Source organism: Myotis yumanensis, unplaced genomic scaffold, assembly GCF_028538775.1.
Source record: "Myotis yumanensis isolate MYYU_CA2020_CCGP unplaced genomic scaffold, mMyoYum1.0.hap1 SCAF_12, whole genome shotgun sequence".
Lineage (NCBI taxonomy): Eukaryota > Metazoa > Chordata > Mammalia > Chiroptera > Vespertilionidae > Myotis > Myotis yumanensis.
In genome coordinates this window covers 51,518,868-51,533,830 of record NW_027223763.1, presented here as the reverse complement: position 1 = coordinate 51,533,830, position 14,963 = coordinate 51,518,868, and the positions used below count along the sequence as shown (strand labels likewise).

Genomic DNA, 14,963 nt, shown 5'->3' with positions numbered 1-14,963 from the left:
GGTTAATACTTGTGTGACCATTAATAAAATATTAATATTTGCAGGAAACTTCTTACAAAATTTTCTATATTAAAATCAGGGAAATCTCTCCGGCCTAGACAGTCTTCTCCCTTTTCTTATAGTTTTTCCCTTTTACTCTGTGTTATTACTGTCATGCTTATTAGATTAGCAGTTATACTGATTGCCACTGTTCATTGAATGCTTACTGCTAAGTGCATGTACAATTAATATACACTTACTTATTTTATCCTCACAACCACCGAGGAGGTAGGTCTTTGTATTTCTATTTCAAAGGGATTCAGAGGCCAAATAATTCACTCAAGATCAAATGGATAATAGGCAACAGTGAGAAAATTTAAGCCCAGACCTGACTGACACCCAACCCTCTCCCCTTGACCACTCTTCAGCATCCCAGATATGCTTTCTCCTTCCTACAATCGTCAAAGAAAAATCCACAGACGCTGCATTTTTAAGGACTTTGTTTCTAATCTGTACATAGATATCAATAAGGTATAACAAGCTTAGCAAGGTTTCAATGTTGAGAATCTATTTTAAAATTCTCAAGATGCTGATCCACAGCAGTATTCAACCTTAAAGATACAGAGATCCAGCTGGAAGACTTCCCTCATCATTTGTTGCCACCAATAAAAGAGCTCACCAAATCTTCCCACCCCACCCCCACATCACGATGATTCTTGCCTAAAGGAGAGGAATAGGCTGACTATGGCATACAAGACTATAGCTCTTACTTAGCACTTTTCAAGGAGTCGGGGTGGGAAAAGGGAAACCAAGCTCAGTTTGATGAGATGCCAGTCACACATATCTCTAAGTGGAGATACCAGTTACTTACAAGGATAGCTCTCAGTAGTAAATACATGCTCATCGTAAGTATGGTGACTTAAGCATTTCTTTGCTCTGAGTAACATTCATAATAGAAGGTCTCAGCAGTCGCTTAACTCTTCCTCTATGAAAACACTAGGCAGAGACAATCATTACTTACCTGGTATTCAGAATCCCATTGCAGGTAAGCAGGCATTGCTAACTAGGTCTGGACAAGGTACTGTGAAGAAGAGCGATATGGGAAACACTTCAGATCCACTAGATGACCCGCTGTCTCTTCCACTGACTTGGAGAAAACATAGGCCAAGTATTTTAAATGGTATAACCACACGATGAATGCAGCCAAGATCCCTGAATCACTGCATGGAGGAGAGCTATCCTAGACTTTCCTTCAACCTTGGGTGAACATTGTATGAAGGACAAATAATATCATCGTTGTTACTGTGGATTATTTGTTGCTGCAGCATAGCATTGCCTACCTAACCTAATGCAAGTCCTCTTATTAATACTACTAGAGGCCCGGTGCACAAAAATTTGTGCACTCGGGGGGAAAGGGGGTTCCTCAGCCCATCCTGTGCCCTCTCCCAGTCTGGGACCCCTCGGGAGATAACGACCTGCTGGCTTAGGCCTGCTCCCGGGTGGCAGAGGGCAGGCCCAATCCCTGGATGCAGCCCCTGGTCGGGCTCAGAGCAGGGCCGATTGGGGAGTTGGGGCGTCGCCCCCTGACACGCACAGAGCAGGGCCCATCAGGGGGGTTAGGGCTCCATACCCTGTCACACACAGAGCAGGGCCCAACAGGGGGTTGAGGAGCTCCCCCCTCTCACTCACAGAGTAGGGCCAATAGGGGAGTTGGGGCACCGCCCCCTGTCACACACAGAGCAGGGCCGATCAGGGTGTTGTGGCCCCGCCCCCATCACACACAGAGCAGCAGGGCGATCAGGAGGTTTGGGCGCTGCCCCCCGTCACGCTGATCCGGTGCCAGGAGGCCTCTCGGCTCCGCTGATCCTGGTGCTGGGAGGCATATTACCCTTTTTATATAGGATAGAGGCCTGGGGGCCAGCTGGTTTGCCCTGAAGGGTGTCCTGGATCAGGGTGGGGGTCCCCACTGGGGTGCCTGGCCAGCCTGGATGAGGGGATGATGGCTGTTTGCAGCTGGTCACACACCCTTCAGGGTGGGGGTCCCCACTGGGGTGCCTGGCCAGTCTGGGTGAGGGGCTGAGGGCTTCTTTCAGGCTGGTGGTTGTTGATTGAAGCTCCCAACGGCTCCTTTTTTTTATTTTATTCTGGGCCAGCTTTAGCTCTGGCTCTAGCTCTGAGAGCAGGTATCTGGTTTGTTTCGGTTTTATAATCGAAACAATGTATAACTTCAGCTCTGAGATCCCGGCTGGCTATATTTGTTAGAATGTTTCAAACTGCCAGCTCAGAGGCCAGAAAGTTAGGCGGGGAACGTTGGAGTCCGCAGTCACTGAAGCAAGCAAGCCTCCCTGCTCGCTTCCAGCTGCCTGGCTGCCGGCCGCCATCTTGGCTGACTGTTAATTTGCATAAGGATACGCTGATTAGCCAATGGGAAGGGTAGCGGTCGTACGCCAATTACCATGTTTCTCTTTTATTAGTGTAGATTTTATTTACTCTGGACTGAGTCAAATGAAGGTTTTTACTGGTTCACAATATACCTTTACTCTTAGTTGAAAAAGTTCATGGCTAAGTCTAGAGAAGAAGATAAAAACAAAAGGTAAGAAGAAAAAAGTTAAAGAAATACCATACTCAGTAGGGAATGCTTAATTCATATAGACAAAAGCAAACAACATAAATTTTAAATGAAAACCCATAACTCAAGAAAACCATGGCTCTAGAGGCTTAGAAACAATGTTGGATGATATAAGCCCTGAGGGCTTGGAGAAGTATTTATTATGTTGTGTATTAAATGGCTTTCGTATTTTAAAGACACGAGGAAGAAGCATGGCAACATTAGAAGAAAGGAAAAAAGCAATAATGATGGAAATTTTGAGGGAGAAAAGTGGCTTGAACATTTGTCACACATAAAAAGTAAAAGGAAGAGCACTTAAACAGGATTTTTCCATGAAATATACACAGCACAGGCTTTCAAGGAACAAATAAAGGCATGTAAGCTGACGAGGGAAGACTAAAGTAGAGTGCATTTTAACCATCAATCCTCGAGGTGACAGAGATCTGAACAACTGTAGTTAAGTGTGGATCATAAATAACGTGTTACTATCTCTGGAACAAAAGACAAATGGCTTGCTCACCAGTAAGAAATTCAGGGGAATTTCTGGATGAAAAACTTTCCAACCTAAGGGACAAGGACAAATAAGCCCATATATAAATAGTTGGCAGCCCCATTGTGCTTCCTACTTTATTCCTTCTATTTTACCACTCTCCTGTGAGGGCATGTACGTATGCATGCATACATGCACTCGTGTGTGTACTTGCACATACAAACTGCCAACTGATCCAAGGCAATAGACCATTCGCAATTATGCCAAATAAAAGTTCATTGAGTAGAGGCAGAGAAGTGTTCTAAGTCCTCTCCTAAAACCATATTACACTCAAACGAGGCTAAGAGAAGGATGATTATTCGGGCATTCATTGGCAAACAAGCATATAACTGTAAGCTCCTTATTGTTTTGATCCCCCCTGTGTGAAAGATTTGCTGGAGGCATATGCAACAGAGATTCTAGCAGCAAGATTTAGGATGGTGACAAGTGTGCTCAGAATCTGGCCATAGGCCCTGTTCCAAAAGATAGAGATAACCTGGTCTCTGGATCCTTATACTTCATTACTGCAAGGGCAGGAAAGCCTGCATGATATTTGTCACTCATATTAGTAATGAAAAATAATTTCTCATACCCATTATGCTATTCTAATGTTAATCAGACAAGCATATTAGAGATAAAGATAACTAAAGTGCATACCTTGGGAACACGGGCTTCTGATTAGAAGATTTCAAATGCTGGCTATCCCTGCATAGATTTCAGGACAAAATAAGTGGAGAAAACAGTTATGTATTAAAAAAATTATAATATATATATATATATATATACATATATATATATATATATATATATATATATATATATTAGAGGCCCAGTGCACAAAAATTTGTACACTTGGGGGGGAGGTCCCTCAGCCCGGCCTGTGCCCTCTCGCAGTCTGGGACCCCTCGGGGGATGACTACCTGCTGGCACAGGCCTGCTCCCTGGGGTATTGGGCCTAAGCTGGCAATCAGACATCCCTCTGGCAGCCCCAGAGCCCTCGGGGGATGTCCACTTGCCAACAGGGAGAAAGCCTAAGCTGCAGTCGGACATCCTTAGCACTGCTGAGGAGGCAGGAGAGGCTCGCACCACCACCGCTGTACTGGCAGCCATCAGCCTGGCTTGTGGCTGAGCAGAGCTCCCCCATGTAGGAGCTCACTGACCACCAGAGGGCAGCTCCTGCATTGAGCATCTGCCCCCTGGTGGTCAGTGTGTGTCATAGTGACCAGTCATTCCCAGTCTTTCTGCTGTTAGGGTGAGTTTGCATATTACCCTTTTACTATATAGGATAGAGGCCTGGTGCATGGGTGGGGGCAGGCTGGTTTGCCCTGAAGGGTGTCCCGGATCAGGGTGGGAGTCCCACTTGGGTGCCTGGCCAGCCTGGGTGAGGGGCTGATGGCTATTTGCAGCTGGTCACACCCCCTTCAGGGTAGGGGTCCCCACTGGGGTGCCTGGCCAGCCTGGGTGAGGGGCTGAAGGCTGTTTTCAGGCAGGCCTGCGACTGAAGCTCCCAGCCTCTCCTTTTTTTCTTTTTCTTTTAATTCTGGGATTTATTTACCTTCTATAATTGAAACTCTGTTTCCATCACTGGCGCTCCCAGCTCTGAGGCCGAGGCTGGCTGAAAGCATGTATCTGGGATTTGTTTAGCTTCTATAATTGAAACTTTGTTGCTTTTGGAGCTTAGAGCAGGCCGCAGCAGGCGGGGAACCTTGGCTTCCTCCATCACTGGAGCAAGCAAACCTCCTGCTTGCTTCAGCTGCGTGGCTGCCAGCAGCCATCTTTGTTGGCAGTTAATTTGCATATCGCCCTGATTAGCCAATGGGAAGTGTAGCAGAGGTATGGTTAATTACCCTTTTTGTCTTTTATTAGATAGGATATATATATAGAGAACATTTGATCCACCAACCATAGCATTTGCTCAGTGACTTGAATTCTTTTGTGATAGAATGATATCCCTATTCAAGTTAGGTAGGGCCCTGCAGATAAGACTCTTTTTGCCTATAGAACAGAGTGTGAGAGTAAAGATACATTCCCTCCATTGGCTGCCTTTTTTGACAGCTTCTCTGCAGAACAGTGGTTGAATATGTGACCTCCAGAGTCAGACTGTCTAGGTTCCAAACTTTGTTCTGCCATTTATTAGTTGTGACATTAAGCATATTATGTAACTATAATTTCAAGTTTCAAAATGATAATAATAACTCTTATGGATGCTGGGAAGATTAAATAAATTAATACATGTAAAATACTAAAACACTTAGAAGAAGCTCTAAAACATAGCCAGGAGCACAAACCCATTATTATTTTTTATTGTTATTGATATAACTGTTTTATAGGATTCTATGGTGATTAAATGAAATAATGTGCTGGAAGCCCTGGAATATAACAATAATCGCCTAAGTAATAACAATCATCACAATGAGTAATGCTTCACACAGAACTGCTTAAGTTGTAGTTGCAGTGTTCAGTCCCTTGAAATTCTTCTGGGATCCTAGCCATATACCCCACTTTTCTAAATGATGTCCTGGAGGAAAGCACAAAACTCTAGAACCCTGTGTCTCCAGAGCTTCTACCTTAGGAACCTGCATGTCTCCCCTTACTCCCCCATGTATCTGGAAGAACCCTGGGTGGAGTGGGAAAATGTGCACCCATCACTGGGGTTGGGGGCGGGGGGGAGTCAAGGAAAGAATGTGGACCCTGTTCTGATGCATTAAATGGTAGAAGCCTTAAAGAGCAGGAAGTCTGAAATGTATAAGTTTAAACCCCAAAATAGTACTGAGCCACATCAGTTTCACTTCAGTTGAATGGATTTGAAAAGCTAAACTGATAATCCCCTGAACATTTTCAGTGTGTAGCTCTCTCATTCAGTATGTTTAATCCACCCTTCCAGATCATTATCCACGTGTCTTGTTTTGTGCCAGGGGAAATTCTGATCTTAGTTGATGAAGTACTCAGTCCCTATAATCTTGTGAGAACCACAAATGATGATAATTACATTTATGGAGTAACCTGGCATGAAGAATACAATATGCTGAGTCTAAGAGCTGAGGTAATTGTATTTTTCCTTCAGATCAGCAGAAAAACCCAAAAAAGGTAACATCATTTGAGCGTTATTATTGCACTTTCTCAATTTTTGTCAACTACAATCATTAAGGTATCTCTGAAGAAACAAGAACTCTGAAGGTTGACTTAGATAATCTGCATAGAAAAGAGGGAATAAACATTGTGCAATTAGTAAAAATCCATGAAAGAGGCAAGGAATGCGTAGTAGAGTAGAAACAATACTGAAGTGGCACTGAAGAACTTTGATTAGTAAGAATTGAATGACCTTGAACTTCTCCCTTCTCATCTCAGGATCACATTTGTTCTCGTTAAATTTGAGAATCCAAATAGATTACTAGTCAGATGTCTTTTGTTTTTAAAATTCTACAACTATAGAATATACAGGCAATTGGTACACTATTGTATAAATAAATAGAACGTGTATTAACTGAGGTTTTTGGCAATAAGTGTTTTTTTCTTCAAATGTCTCAAGCAGATTTGTTTATCTGAAGTCTTAATTGTACTTTCTGCCTTGCCAAGCATCCTTTCTCTTCCTTGGGGTCCTGAAATTCGCTTCTCACTGCTCACACTTGTCAAAGTAGAATCCAGACATCAGCTTGTTTGTATCACAGCTATTATACTTTCTTGCAGTTCAGAAATCATGTCTAACTAACCTGTATTTGAGAAAGCAGCTGGCATTTAAAGTAGAATGATAGAATGGACAAAAGAATGACTGAATAAATTAATGAGTTGTTTGATATCAATGAGGCAGAAAGTGAGTAAAGAGACACTGAGCACCAATCATTCAGTGCAATTCACTATAAAAAGGTATCTTTAAGGCCCTAACAAGATACTATCCAAAATAGTTCTTACAGCACTTGTTTGGGTTGACAGTAGGGCATTCAATGAAAATGACAGTGGGCTTTATTGGCTTTAGAAATAACCCTTTTACAAACCTTATTACCACCAGCCTTGACAAAACACCTGAGTATGAATGCAGTGTAAATAAAAACCAGGACTTCATCATGCATCTCAGGGACTGGCACACTATGGCCCATTGGCCAAATCTACTCATCACCTATTTTGTGGAGCCTGTGAACTAAGTGTTTATATATTTTTAAATATTTATATGTTTTCAAAAGATTATTTTATAGCACATGAAAATTATATGAATTTAGAGTTTCAATGCTCATAAGAAAAGTTTTATCAGAACACAGCCACTCATTCATTTACTATGTCTGGTTGCTTTGATGTCCCAACAGCAGAATTAAGTACTTGTGGCAGGCACTGTATGGCCTATGTAAGGGAGGACATAGTGTTTCCTCTGCTCTTCTAAGTTCTTGGCTAAGACTCCTATCAATGTAGGGTTGTCCAAATGTGTAGAGAATTTTTATGAGTTTATCTGAACCAAACTGACATGACAGGAAGCAAGATCGAAAATGTTCAGGCAACCCAGCCAGGGTGGCTCAGTGGTTAAGCATCAACCTATGAACCAGGTCACCTGTTTGAATCTTGATCAGGGCACATGCTCCAGTTTTAGGCTCGATCCCCGGTAGGGGGTATACAGGAGGCAGCCAATCAAAGATTCTCATCATTGATGTTTCTCTCTCCCTCTCTGAAATCAATAAAAACATTAAAAAAGAAAATACAAAAATAAAAAGAACAAAAAAAAAAAAAAGAAAGAAAAAGAAAATGCTCAGGCAGCTGATGATTTTGCATTTCTTATTTTTAAGATCTGAATGTCACGTTGTATTGATGGCCAGATCACATAGCAGCCCTTCACCCTGACCTCCAAACCCTTCTCTCCAAGGGTTTAGAGAACACTGTATGTGCTCCATGTTTACAAGTCAATAAAAGGCAGGACATTCCTTCTCGGCCTTTTGGCTAAGATCAAGTGTAGTATCTGTTCTTATCAGTTTAATATCTGATATGTCCTCTATCTGAGGACAGTATATTAAACGGATTTTTGAAGCTGGGAGTTGGAATAGGAGCTTGCTCCGTCCACTCCACGCATTGACCCAGTATTGCAGTCCCTCTGGGAACAGTGCACCAAAAAAACCCAACCAAACAAACAAAAAAATGGCAGGACAGATTTTTAAAATCCCTTTTCTCCCATCTAAGGAAACCCCTTAGGTTCTCTGCCCTGAGAGATGTCTGTGAGAGCTCTCCATGCCATAATCCACACGTCTCACCCCACTTCCATTGTGTATAGTGTTAAATGTGCAGAGGAACTGAAATCGGACACAATCAGTCCAAGGCTGCCTGTCACTAGAGCTAAATGAAGCAGAGACGGGGTTGAATCATATATGAGTGTTTATTCCAATAATGCCAGCAGTATGAGGAGTCGGTCACGCTGGAAATTCTACTCAGCCCCCTCACCAGTTGGCTGATGAGGGAGAAGATAACTATAACATGGAAAGGGGAGGGAAGGGTCTGCAGTCCAGACTTTGAGCTCCTAAAGTCCGATAACAAGGTGGCTAATCTTCTATGTTACAAACAGCTCAGCCCATTCCTGGGACCAGAGAATTATCAGCATTAGTAAGAAAAACTCCCAGACTGGGTCAGGGTCCAGGCATAGCAACCAAATCAAAGTGCGTCCTGTCCTTGGTCTCTTCTCAAAGTAAACCCATGTAGGCATCTTCTTTTTACAGCCTTGTTTCATCCTCCATTTTCTGTCAGAAAACTCATCTATAGTTAGTGAAGTGATTATTATTAAACAACTGTGGCTCTATTCTTATTACATGCCCTTCCCCGTTAACATTTCCCTCTTTTGATAATATCATCTCATAGTCATGTGATTAGTTTTATATGGACGATGTCTTGTTGAACTGCATTAGTCCTAGCCTATTATATTTCCACTTATGGATTTTGGCTCTGAATTCTTTCAGGAAAAAGGGTCTCTTCTGTAACTTCTTTCTGCTAATGGGGGTGGAGAAGGGGTGGGGGTGGAGTCCTGAAGTCCTCCCTGTCCAACAAGAGAAGGAGAAAGCCAAAAAGGGGGAGGCGGTTTTAAATGAAGACATTAGCCCATCCATGTCTCATTGACTCAATTTTAAGTACAAACTGTAGAGTCTTATTTTTTTTTAAAATATATTTTGATTGATTTCAGAGGGGGGGGTGGAGAGAGAGAGAGAGAGAGAGAGAGAACATCAATGATGAGAAAATCATTGATCAGCTGCCTCCTGTGCACCCCCTACTGGGATTGAGCTCACAACCTGGGAATGTGCCCTTGACAGGAATCAAACCCGGGACCCTTCAGTCTGCAAGCCGATGTTCTATCCACTGAGCCAAACCAACTAGGACTGTAGAGTTCTATTTTTAGGACACAGTGATAATAGATGGCTTCTATAGTGAGGCCCATACTATGTGAGTAAGAAATTAGGTAAGCAGAGACATAGGCATACAGTCTATGAAACTGAACACAAAACATAAAGATTAATGTATGCAGTAAATCATAAATGGATTGAGAAGATTTCTAGACATAAAGCTTCTGCTGGAACAAAACAACAGTGACACTCAGACTCTACAGTTAGAACATTTCTGGTGATGTCAACAGGTGCTGGGGTCTGTATGGCATACACAGACACAACCTTAAAACAAAACTTTGAACACAATTAGTAGTAACTACATGGAATTCATTACCTACAATTGGGTATTATGATTGCCACTGAAACACAATTTTTCTCCCTAAGATTAACCTCATTTTTATCAAAGAGCCATATCAAGACTAATTTATTTACTGTAGAAGTTGAGTTCCAGTTTGGCCTGATTATTTGCATAAACACAACAGGAATAGCAATTCATTATATAGGCTTTTTAAATCTGCTTTGCTGGAATCTCAAGAAAGTTTCTTCTCAGGGCAAAGAAGTCAAGCCACACAGTTGCCATCAGTCTTGGCTTGCAATGCCTATAGGTTGGGGTAAATTCAAATCTTTGAGATCCCCACAGGTGTCTTGAGGTTCCTTCTTGCTATCTTTCAGGAAGGCAACCTTTGTTCCGTACCTAGAAAGACTGCCATGAACTATGTGACCATTTCAATATATAAAATCTTTGCTTCCTAGGCAAATACAGGCTATTTATCCAAGGGGCTTATAGGCTTCAAAGTCAATCTTCCTTCCTTAGCTTTCTGGTGACATCCAGAGTCCTGGCATGTATCTCTCAGACATGACATTCCAGTCAAAGTCTTAGTTAATAAAAACACAATTGGAAACTGGCTTATGTCCTGTTATGAAGAAATCATATTCTTATTGGATTTATGCAAACAAACACATTGCCATGAAAACAGTAATACTCACTTGCTGAAGTCTTTCCACAGCAAGGGTTCAGGAATCTGGACAAGGGCTACGCATAAATGAAAAGAGACTAGACAAGAAGTATAAATTTGGAAAGCATTTGGGGGAACCAGGTGGAGGCTTCAACCTCTCGTGGGGTGGCTCCCTGAATCTCTGGACCCATGGCTTTTTAGTAACACGTTTTGCCCTTTAGCAAAGCAGATATACATATCAAAGGTAAGGTGTGGTAAACAATAAAGGATTATCAGGTTAGGGGAATTGCCCTCAGCTGTTTGGCAGCAAGTAATAATATGCAGATCTTTAGCCCTGCTGAAGATGTCCATCAGCCTTCTGACAAACTTCTCCCATTTATTATGCTAACTATTGTTCTTTAGCCTTCAGCACTCACTCATTAAGAGTTTCCAAATTCCGGATAGGTCAGGTAGGGGGAAAAATACAAATGCCTTAATATTGCTTATCTGTACTAATAAAAGGGCAATATGTTAATTAGACCAGATAGACCAGACATCTTCTGGACGTCATTCTGGACATCCTTCCTGACAAAGCTGGGGCAAAGCTACCTGCAGCCAGCTGGAGGAGGGAAGCCTGGGTCCCAGGTGTAGGGGCAGTTAGGGGCGATCAGGTAGGCAGGCAAGTGGTTAGGGGCAATCAGGCAGGCAGAGAGGTTAGGGGAGATCAGGCAGGCAGGCAGATGTGGTTAGGGCAGCCGTGGGCAAACTATGGCCCACGGGCCGGATCTGGCCTGTTTGAAATGAATAAAACTAAAAAAAAAAAAAAAGACCGTACCCTTTTATGTAATGATGTTTACTTTGAATTTATATTAGTTCACACAAACACTCCATCCATGCTTTTGTTCCGGCCCTCCGGTCCAGTTTAAGAACCCATTGTGGCCCTCGAGTCAAAAAGTTTGCCCACCCCTGGGTTAGGGGCAATCAGGCAGGCAGGCAAGCAGTTAAGAGCCAGCCATTCCAGATTGTGAGAGGGTGCAGGCTGGGCTTTGGGAACCTCCTCTCTCCCCCACCCAGACATGAATTTTGTGCACCGGGCCTCTAGTCTATAATAAGAAAAGCATAATATACCAATTGACCAAGCAGCAGAATGACCATCCAGATGATCTTTCAGACAACCATGCTAAGACATGCACTGTTGCCAGGCCAGTCAAGGCAGGTGCAATGCAATAGATCGGGGGGCGGGGGGGGGGGGTTGCGCTATCACCCCATGATTCATAGCCCCAAAGAGAGAGGCCGAGGCTACCTGGCCAGTGGCACTGTGGTGGGTAGGCAGGGAATCCCTCTGCAGAGCTATCGATTTTGTAGCCACGTGATCAGTCACCCCACATTGGGAGGCCCAGGCCATCGGCTGGCTGCACTGCAGCAGGTGGGAAGGGAGATTCTGGGGTGGGTGTGTGGGCCCGGCCATCGATCACCATGCAGAGGGAGGCCCAGGCCAGCCAAGCGATCGCACCCCACACCTGTTGCCCACAGAGGGAGGTGACCCGTGTCAAGGGAGAAGGGGGCAGCACCACACAGATGGCAAGCAGTGGCAGCAGTGGGGGTGGAGCCAGTTGCCAGAAGCCAGGGGAAGGAATGACCTGATAGGCCCTGATCACTGGCCAGGCCTAGAGACCCTACCTGAGAGGTCCCAGATTGTGAGAGGGTGCAGGACATGCTAAGGGACACCCCCCACACACCCCCATGCATGAATTTTGGGCCTCTAGTGAAAGTATAATTTACCAAACTGCTTTAAGAAAATAAATGAGTTTCCTTATATATGGGGAAAAAAGGTTAAAAATCAATAATATTTTCTTTTTCTTTTCTTTATTGATTAAGGTATTACCTGTGTCCTTAACCCCCCATTGCCCCCACCCCCCATTCCTCTCCCATTCATGCCCTCACTCACCTGGTATCTGTGTCCATTGGTTAGGCTTATATGCATGCATACAAGTTCTTTGGTTGATCTCTTCCCCTTACCCCGACCCACCCCTACCTTCCCTCTGAGGTTTGAGCATCTGATCAATGCTTCTCTGTCTCTGGATCTGTTTTGGTTCATCAGTTTATATTATTCATCCTATCTAATAATAGACAAACATGGTAATTAACCATACCTTCGACAAGCTTCCCATTGGCTAATCAGGGCGATATGCAAATGAACTGCCAACCAAGATGGCGGCCGGCAGCCAGAAAGCTGAAGTGAACAGGAGGCTTGCTTACTCCAGTGATGGAGGAAGCCAAGGTTCCCCGCCTGCTGCAGCCCGGCTCTGAGCTGCACTCTAAGAAACAATGTTGCAATTATAGAAGCTAAACAAACCACAGATACCTGCTTTCAGCAGTGGAGGCCTCAGAGCTGGAGCTGCAACAGTGTTTCAATTACAGAAGGTTAATAAATCCCAGATACCTTTCAGCAGCAGAGGCCTTAGAGCTGGAGCCGCTCTCAGCTCCAGTGACAGCTATAGAAGGTAAATAAATACCAGAATAAAAAAAAGAAGAAGAAAAAAAGGAGAGGTTTGGAGCTTCAGACACAAACTGTTTTCAGTCTCTTCCCACACCGCCCCAGCCTGAAAACGGCCCTCAGCCCCTCACCCAGAATGGCCAGGCACCCCAGTGGGGACCCCCACCCTGACAGGGGTGCGACCAGCTGCAAACAGCCATCATCCAGGCTGGCCAGGCACCCCAGTGGGACCCCCACCCTGATCCGGGACACCCTTCAGGGCAAACCAGCTGGCACCCACCCATGCACCAGGCCTCTATCCTATATAGTAAAAGGGTAATATGCAAACTGACCCTAACAGCAGAAGGACTGGGAATGACTAGTCACTATGACACACACTGACCACCAGGGGGCAGATGCTCAATGCAGGAGCTGCCCTCTGGTGGTCAGTGAGATCCCACATGGGGGAGCTCTGCTCAGCCACAAGCCAGGCTGATGGCTGCCAGTACAGCGGTGGTGGTGGGAGCCTCTCCTGCCTCCTCAGCAGTGCTAAGGATGTCCGACTGCAGCTTAGGTTTGCTCCCTGCTGGCATGTGGACATCCCCTGAGGGCTGCCGGGCTGTCAGAGGGATGTCTGATTGCCATCTTAGGCCCAATTCCCTGGGGAGCAGGCCTAAGCCAGAAAGCGGTCATCCCCCTGGGGGTCCCAGACTGCAAGAGGGCACAGGCCAGGCTGAGGGACCTCCCCCCCGAGTCCACAAATTTCTGTGCACTGGGCCTCTAGTTTATATAATAAAGGGGTAATATGCAAATCAACCAAATGGTGGAACAGCTGGTCACTATGACATGCATTGACCACCAGGGGCAGACATTCAACGCAGGAGCTGGGCTCACAGCTGGGGAGCGCAGCGGAGGTGGAGGGAGCTGCTCCCCCTAGGGAGTGGGCCTAAGCTGTCAATTGGACATCCCATGAGGGCTCCTGGGCTGCTAAAGGGTGCAGGCCAGGCTGAGGAGAACACCACACACACACAAACACACACACACACACACCACCACCACCACCACCACCACCACCACCAGTGCAAAAATGTTGTGCACCGGGCCTCTAGTTCATTATAATAAACAAATGAGTGAGATCATGTGATATTAATCTTTCTCTGACTAACTTATTTTGCTTAGCATAATGTTCTCCAGCTCCATCTATGCTTTTGCAAATGGTAGGAGATCCCTCCTTTTTACAATAGCATAGTATTCCATTGTGTAGACAAAAACTAAAATTATTTTCACTTCATTCAGTCCTATAATCAAATTGTTTCTCCTGTTTTTTATTGCCAGTATTCTAATAAATCCAGATACTCTATAGAGTTCTAATAATTGTCATGCAGTTTGAGGGGATGATCTGAAAGTTCATTCTTAGAGATAAGTAATTTAAAATAAATAAATAAATAAATAAATAAATAAATAAATAAATAAAATATATCAGAATACTTTCCATGGATCTTTCCAAAAATGTAATATTTTTTCTGCAAATGAATCAAAGTAAAACAATGACTGTAAATGACAAAATAAAAACTTTCAGTGAAATGCTCATAGATTTAATTATAATATAATCTATACCAGTGGTCAGCAAACTGCGGCTCATGAGCCACATGCGGCTCTTCGGCCCCTTGAGTGTGGCTCTTCCACAAAATACCACGTGCGGGCGCACATGTACAGTGTGATTGAAACTTCATGGCGCATGTGCAGAAGTCGGTATTTTTTTTACATTAAATCTTTATTGTTCAGATTATTATAGTTGTTCCTTTTTCCCCCCATAGCTCCCCTCCACCCGGTTCCCACCCCACCCTCTGCCCTTACACCCCCCACTGTCCTCATCCATGGGTGTACAATTTGTTTTCAGTCTCTTCCCACACCGCCCCAGACCTTTCCCCACCCCCGAGAATAGTCAGTCCACTCCCTTTCTATGCCCCTGATTCTATTATACTCACCAGTTTATTCTGTTCATCAGATTTTTTATTCACTTGATTTTTAGATTCACTTGTTGATAGATATGTATTTGTTGTTCATAATTTTTATCTTTACCTTTTTCTTC

The 14,963-nt window shown here is 44.1% G+C and overlaps 1 protein-coding gene and 1 non-coding gene across 26 annotated transcripts in view; both read left to right on the top strand.

Annotated features, from left to right (window-relative positions):
- Positions 1–14,963, top strand: part of PTPRD (protein tyrosine phosphatase receptor type D) — a 2,083,672-nt gene that overhangs the window by 1,331,625 nt on the left and 737,084 nt on the right. The gene's annotated exons all lie outside the window — the stretch shown is intronic.
- Positions 8,017–8,207, top strand: LOC139021354 (U2 spliceosomal RNA). The gene has a single exon (XR_011473469.1). It is a non-coding gene; the product is annotated as a U2 spliceosomal RNA (small nuclear RNA).